This window comes from Perna viridis, chromosome 14 (genome assembly GCF_037379345.1).
Source record: "Perna viridis isolate PV_CMFRI_1.1 ecotype Kerala chromosome 14, ASM3737934v1, whole genome shotgun sequence".
NCBI classification, from domain to species: Eukaryota; Metazoa; Mollusca; class Bivalvia; order Mytilida; family Mytilidae; genus Perna; species Perna viridis.
This window is the reverse complement of record NC_142458.1, coordinates 28950349-28959218: the sequence shown is the minus strand read 5'-3', so window position 1 is coordinate 28959218 and position 8870 is coordinate 28950349.

Here is an 8870-nt window from a genome sequence, read left to right as displayed (position 1 = left end):
ACTTTCGTGTGAAAACTTCTGATTGCGAATCAAGCTGGCAGGGGGTTAGCAATCTATTTGATAAAACTGAGAAAAAAATAAAGAATGCTGACTTACAGATTAAAACGAACACTCGTACCTTCATCCATCAAGATAATAGAATTAAAGAGAAGAAACCTGTCTTACAGCCAGTTATACGACCTGTTGCTGAGTCTGAAGAAATTAAGGAACTGAAAGCTGATGTTCTTGATCTGAAATGTCCATCAATGAAGTACAGTACAACTTGGTATTTACAGGTCTGTACCGCGAGAGAGGTATTATTATGAAGAGCTGTACATTAATTTGGCATGATTTATTAGAAATCTTGCTAAATTGCAGTGAAAACCAATCTTTCATCTGCTAGATGTGCATTATGTTTATGTTTTTGTATTATTGTTTGATTTGTGTGATATGACAGTGTCCTCTTGTACGCATATCGTGTCTGAGTTTATCAATAAAGTTGTCTTGTTGTCAAAAGAAACTGAATCATTGGAGTTGATTGGGTGGTTTAGAAAAAATAAAATGCAGGCTAATCCTGACAAAATTTCAGGTCATAGCAGTTGGTAAAAATACTTTTGATCAATATATAAAGTAAACATTACAGATTAAACATGAACTCTGGTGAGCTCTTTAACCGAATAATATAATATAATATAATATAATATAATAATTTTTTTTAACAAAGTGTCACACATCAGATTATAAACATAATACTGTATACAAGAGTAATCAAGGGAACCAAGCTTATAGCGGTAATCAAAAGAATGTAATCCAGGGACAAAGACCAGACATGGAAAGCAGACATACACAACAAAGAACATAAAGCAACTAAAATCATACATACAAAGTAACAAAAGCAAATGAGCAAGTCGGACTCCACTAAAAACTGGGAGCATGGATCAGGTGCACCGATAGGGTAAGCGTCCTCTGCTTTTCTAGAAACACCCACCGAGTTGCTCATAAATAGTCAAGTCCGGGGTAGACAAACGAGGAAAAGCTAACCATGACCCGTTGAATAAATCAATTTTCATGGTGCTGATGGATACATCATAACGATCCACGAGTTCATGATGATGACCATAAAACTTCTGTAGTGATGACTTCAATCTTGTAGCAATATATCCCTGTTCCAGAAGCCTATTTGTTAGAGTTCTAGCGCGATACAAAAAGTCTGCGTAGTTTCGGCAAGCTCTGGCATAACGTATGAGTTGTGATATGAACACTCCATACGCAGGAACCGAAGGGATGTTGCCACAGATGAAAGGAAAGTTGACAATTCTGAATGAAAAGTCATCACGTTTGTCGTAAAAATAAATGACATAAAACAATATAAGTAAAAATAATCTGACATCCGGTCAATATTGACCTTTGAGACACAATACACCACATTTAAACTGTAAAAATAATAAAAAAAAATAAACTTAAACAATTTCGGAAAAAAGATATAAAAACGTTATTAGTTAAACTTTTAAACAAGTTTGTTTGACAGAAGATATATTCCGATGTAAGTTAAAAAAATAATAAATAGATAAAACTAAACTAAAATAAAATAAAATATAGAAAACATATGTATAGATTAACAATTGAATAAAAATAAATCTGTTTAAAGGTAAAATGTTAAACACTATTAATATCTGCACAAACTAAAATATTTTATGCAGATCATGATTTCAATGTATATTAAGATAACAGCGCCCTTCTACGTCTAATCATATTATGTACTAAGAAAAAATGACATATTTTGAAATACACACGGATCTATCAGAAATATGAATTTTTCTGTATCAGTTTTCGTACAAAAAGAATTATCAATATGGATAGCACAATTAAATGAATCATATTTTAGATCACAATGAGTATCACGGTTCACTAGAAAATGTACCTAATTTTTGACCACATTTGTACAAAAAATTACAAGTTCTTTCGATTAACGGTGTCGGTGGTTTCGTATATCTCCGGTTTTCTACAGATAAAGTTCCACATTTAAGTCTACATAAATGACTTCGTAGGTAGTGCGAATAGTTTTCAGGTAATAAATCGTTATATCAAGTATACGAATATTCTCTTTTTCTTCACGCATAAACATGTCTTTATTAATTCAAGCATCAAATAAATGTTCTACGGAAAGATCACGTAAAAGTTTTGTAACATGACAAGTCCATGATCTGCATTAACTTTACGTTTAGAACATTAATGAATTTTTGAAAGAATTCTAGATTCATCAATATACTTCAGTTTATAAAAGTATCTAGTAATCTCAAGTCTCTATTTAGCAAGACATGACAGCCATCCTAAATCACCCTGGACTGCAATGTTACTGGTATATTTGTTTACACCAAGAATTTTTTTACCAGCACGATTTTGGACATTGTTAATATGTCTATGCTGTGTTAATCCCAACAATTACGATCCGTATTATAAAATTGGTTGTATCATACTTTCATACAGTTTTATGAACACTTTGTAGGTCATACCACCACAAGCGTAATATTTTGCAGTTATAAATCCCGGTGCGCGGCTCGGCGATTTAGAAAGATCTCTCACAGCTTTGCACCACGTAATACGTTCATTAAACCAAATGCCTAAATATTTATAAGAATCTACATAGTTAATATCATTAGAATCACATGTAAAATTATAATTAGAACGCTGCATAGTACTAGGTCTAAAATGTACAATATTTGATTTGCTATAATTTTTACTCAATTTGCAACACCATTCATATACATGTTCTAACATACATTGTAAATTAGACTATTTTGGGGAAATCAAAATAATATCATCAGCATACAATAAGATGCTCACACTTATATCATCAGTATAATGTATCAACACCTTTGTTTAAATATTTAATTTCTGTTACTAAATCATTAATATAGAAAGCAAAAAGCGTGGGCGAAATTAAATAGCCTTGCTTTACACCACATGAAACATTAAACATAAATGTATAACTAATATTAATGCATACAGAATATGCAGAATCATCATATAAAGACTAAATAGCGTTAAGAATCTTAGCATTTATATCATATTTTCGTAATTTGAACCATAAACAATCACAGATTATCAAACATTATCGAACGCCTTCTTTAAATCAATAAAACAGGCGAAAGTAGAGAAGACATGAGTTTACGATCATTCAATATTGTGTATAAACTATAAATATGATCCAAACAGCTTTGTTTACTATGAAACCCACGTTGTTCTTCAACCAATGACTCCGAATTAATTTACTACGAAATTCACATTGTTCTTCAACCAATGACTCCGAATCTTTTGTCCAAGATCCAAATCTATGATTTAGGATATCACAATACGTTTTACATGGCACTGATGATAAAGTTATACCTCGGCTAGTAAGTGGCAAACGAATATCTTTACTATTTGGTTTAACAAAATGATTTATAATTCCTTGTTTCCACTGAGGAGGCTACACGCTATTTTCAAAACAAAAAGTTATAATTTTATGTAACATATCAACACAGGTATTATTCTTAAGGACTTCTGACGTAATACTGTCAATACCGGCGACTTTACGCAACTTCGAACATTTCACGGCTTCTTCAACTTTATCGCGTGCAGAATCCTGCATATTTTGTCTCTTGATATTTTCCAAAGGACAGTTGGCATACACTGAGTCGTCGGATACATCATTCAAGAATTTATGATAGCCTGATTCCCATCTTTTTAATACACTATCGCGGTCTGTTATAATTTCACCGTTATCATTACATATAACAGCACAATAAACATACATGCATTCAAACACTTATACGGGTACATAAAGTAATATGAAGAAACCATAAAATAAGATGCAACATAAAAACAAATAGATAATAAAAGCGAAAAGAGCATAACAAGAAAGTAAATATAACATGAAGCAAGGATATGGAAGATATTTACTCAGAGGCGAGACATCAGAGGTTGATACAAGTATTACGATGGCATTTTTGCCCCCACATCAAACATAAATGTAACCTTTAAACTGATCGTAGGAGGACAGAGTTTAGGTCTCATTCGATAGCGAATTCCATATCTCTGCTGTCTCATATCTGAAGGATTTCTTACTATAGGCTTTGGTTTTCGGTCGGGGTACCTCTGCTGTGTTTACATAACTGAAATTATACCTTAAATTTTTAACAGTTACCAAATCCTGCAAAAACGTTGTACATTGTTTGTTTGTAATTTTGAAGGTCTCCAAGGCAATTTTGTGCATTCTTCTTGTCTTTAGATATGGTAACTTTGACTGTCCCAAAACGAACTTGTATATTCGTTATAAATAAAACGGAGCGCATGCTCCTGTATTTTCTCATTTTTTAAGAATTCTGCACATTACAGAAGTGCCAAGTCAAGAGGCAATATTTTTTTTGTAAAAAAGGAATAATATATAGTAAAAATCCCAAGTACTTTTAAATGTTTTGCCTATCATGATGTCACATCATTTACTACCCTGGAGAATTTAACATATTGTCAATGATCTTAAGAATTTTAAGTTTCTTAATTAATTCTACAAGACGATCACAGTTAAGCATGTAAGTTCTATTCGTTTTCTTGGTTTTGAGAAACAGCTTTCTGCTTATAATGAAATGGGAGCACTAGAACAATAAATTGTCCCCAAATCTACGCTATCACACAAATTGCGTATTATATTTTCTCTATTTATATCAAATGTTCCATCTTTGAAATGTTCTACTTCAATTGGCAATTTCATAAATATCTTCTAAAACTTCAAAATAGTTTTCAATTCCAGTTTTTCCTTGTATAACCTGTAGTTTAAGACTTTCGGAGAGGTTTGTACAAAATTGTGCCGAGTTTGTGTGAACTGATCTATAACAGACTGTTTTAACTATCCGTTACTATCAAAAGTCTGGTTATTCCATATAAAAGACCGGCCACAGTTAACAAGAATTTGTTTCACATATTTAAGTTGCTAATATTGTTGGCGACTTCTTACACTCGTAATTTCAGCACTTTTGAATTGCATAATTATATATGTCTTCACTGCATTATGCTGCTGATCAGTGATCGGTTCTACCTTTATTTAACACATGTGGTTTTTTTCGCTTTTCTTGAAAGAGTAATCAAGGGAACCAAGGTTATAGCGATTATATATATACATATATGCTTGTGTGTGTGTGTGTGTTTGTGTTAAAAAAATGAGGGAAACTTGAGGAACGAAAACATTACCCGCATTTTCTGGTAACCAGTTGTTTTGATTGAGAAGCATTCGTGTCATCACGGTTACGAAAGTGTATTCATATCAAGGGAACCAAGATTCTAGCGATTTTAAGGCATGTCGCATTCGTGCAATTTTGGATGTTGGAAGCTACCCAAAATCGTAGTGGCATAGAATGTTTGGTGATTAGCAACTTTGAAGACTTCAGTCTTTGATTTTATCCAAAAGATGCCTTAATTATGTCACAAAAAGCAAAGTTTTAGAGTAAAAATGGAAATTGTTCAGGTTTACCTGTCATCAATTTAGCGCTACTGTTGATCATGCACAATTGTATTTGCTACCGCAAGAGTCCATCAACTAAGTCCTCCATATGCCATAAAATCTGGAGTAGACTTTTTTTCTAAGTATTAGTTTTAAAAGTTAAATGAACACGTTCAATATCACAAAAGTCACCGTACCACCACATTTCACACACAAGAAAATTGGCTTCGCTACTTTTACACTACATTATCGAAAAGATCAATTAAACATTGGACAGATAAGTTATGTAGACTAATACATAATATTTGTCGCTTATGATGCGAAACATATTATTTTAGTGAACGAAAATGAGCTTAATTGACTTTCGTAAATTTGTTTGTTTGTTTATTTGGTTGCTTATTTGTTGTTATGTTTAGTTTAGTTTTGTTGCATTATTGTTGGTCTCATAGCAAATTTCTATTGGTAAAACATAATTACCGTGGCGATTGATAAATCAACTACCATTCTCTGTAATCGTTTAGCATCGTGTGCCACGCATGTTGACCGATTTCTATTATATTTGCAGGCTCGCATTATAGTTACTTTATGTTTTTTGTTGTGGATGTCTGTTTTCCATGTCTGGTCTTTGTCCCTGCATTACATTCTTTTGATTATCGCTATAACTTTTGTTCCCTTCATTACTCTTGAAAAGTAGTTTATTTTTTTTCTGCTATATATGCTACAAGGAGTACTTCAGCAAAGACATGACCAGGCATCAATTTAAATACAATTTTTATTCTATCTATTCCTTAACTATTTCATTCTTTAAGTCTTTCAGTAGAAAGGTGGAATCTATGGGGTTGGGAGAGGGTCCAGCAGTAAGGAAACAAGCCTAATTTGAGGCAATTTCGAAGGCATGTGGGAACCTTATACATCAAAACAAGGACAAGCTGAAATGATATTTATGATACACGAATATATAACACTCATAATAATATGGCAATTTGTTTTGGAACGTGGCTACCAAGGTTGTTGCCGAAGGCATGAAAACACCATGGAAACTAAAGTTTTAATTTTATTTCAAGTCAAATATGACAATGTCATCCAAGTACTTATCTATCTATCTCTTTTTATAAAATATTTACGATATACATAAACCACACACTTTGTTTTGAATTAATTTGTAAAAATTGCTTTGTCAACAAATTTATTATACTGGGCAAGACGCGGCACATATGGGCATTTTTTGAATATTTTTTTAAATAATACAAGTATGAGATTTTTTAGTCGGAAATAATGATTTCTGAAAAAGAGAGGAAAAAGGATTTTGATGTTCTCATGCTTTCTTCTTATACACTTTAAGAAACATTTTAAATATATACCAATATATCAAAAAGATATTAAATGGCAAACTGAAGAAAAACATAATTCAGGGCTAAAATGCATGACGATTGATCAAGTGGCGTTTTGCCTCGGAGCGGGACGTTAATTTACTTACAGTAGACTGCCTTGGGCTGAGAAGATACGGTTACGGGTAAATTAATTCAATGGCGACTCTGTTGTTTGACACACATACTTAAAATTGTCGTTCTTGCAGAAGTTTTTATAACCGTGACAATTGTTATTGACATAAAAAGTAGTTTTACATCTTTTGATAAAACTGCAATCTTTTCAATATGAAATACTGCTCTAAATAAGTTGAGTTATAACATCAAACTCATTTAAAACGTAAGTAAAAGGAGCTGTGTGAATATATGTACCGACTGCATTATAGAACCTATTTATTGGTCTTTAGATAACAGTATTTCCGATTCGTGTATGTGATGTTACAAACAAAATCTTTACGGAAATGTTAAGTATCCAAGTACCGGTATGTTACTTTATGTAACATGAAAAGGCAAATCAATTACAAACTTAAAACACCAATGAGATATATAATGAATTTACTAATTTCGAAGAGTCATATTTTTAAATTTCTTAAACTATAGATACAACTGCTGCTAAGGTAATAACGGATAGGCAATGCATGGCAATGATAAGGACGACAGTGATATCTACAACGACGACAACCCTAAGGACATCAACCACGATTGTAACAACCGCAACGACAACAACCAGACCGTTGATGAACACAAAACGGACAAAACAACTAGAGGCATCTGAGCAAACTCTAGCCTTTACATCTTTTCGAAGGACGAATACAAACGTGAATACATCAACAACAAAAAAAGAAAAAAAAAAAAGAAAAAAATGAAAATAGCATACTACTGGCATGCATTTCCTGGACTAAACTAATATGAAGGATTGAGAGACTTCAAAATTCAGTAAAAAATGCTGCTCAATAATACATTGGATGCGTAGCAAAAAGCATATTTTTTTCCGATATAAAAGGTTCAGATATCCAACATTTTACTGAATGAATAGTAGTTTGAATGCTTCTTGTCAACAGTGTTTGGCAAGTTGGACTAATGCGTTCAATTTTTTAAAGTTTGTAGTGTTATAATTCTGGAGCAACGGATTTGTTGAAAAGAAAGCATGGCTCTCTGTAGTAAATCTGAATATGATGAGTTGTAATTGAAGTAGAAGTTTCTACATTTTTTTCTTATTTTTATGCTGTTTGTTTCTTATCACAAAAGGGCAGATATTGTAGCTACATGTACATGTACTAAGACAAAACATATGAAATATTATTAGTGTATTATGCCTAGAGATAGAAGCACTGGCCGGTTTAAAACAAAAAACATACCTAGCTGGTTTCTTAGATACATTTCCAAAACAATGTCTTTACCCAGAATCTTATTTATATCTTATTTATTTTCAATTTGCCTGGATTGACATTCTTTCCTACTTGACGCTTACTTACTTGAAATATCAATATGACTGATAAAGGCTGGAAGATCATGGAATGCTCACACCTCCAGAGTACCTTATTGTAATCAAGTTATTACAATGTAATTGAAAATGCAAATTTTCGTGTGCTGTTTAGTCCTGTCTTTTTTCTTCTCCTCAGTTTTCATATTTAACAATATTTTGTTGTCTTCATTGTGTAGTTTGAACGTATCTGTTTCTCGTTTTCATGTTTTGGTCTTTAAATTATCATTTTGTCCATAAGATGTGTTATTTTTTTTAATTTATTTTTCTTTTTTTTTGGTCGATATGTAGCCTGTAAATACTGTAAACATGTTGATATTCACGTATTTTTTGCGATGGACAATAAAGATTAATCACAAAATTACCGAACTAATAATCTAACAAATATAAAAGAAGTCAAAAGGGAAAGTAGACTTACCTTATAGCGATATCAAGGCAAAAACCACAAAATTGAAAATAACCATAATGGTCCTGTCTTGGCGTCTGTAAAAGAATAATCAAGGGGATAATAATTCTAGAAAAAAATCAAAAGAATGTAATCCAGGGATGAAAACCAAACATGGAA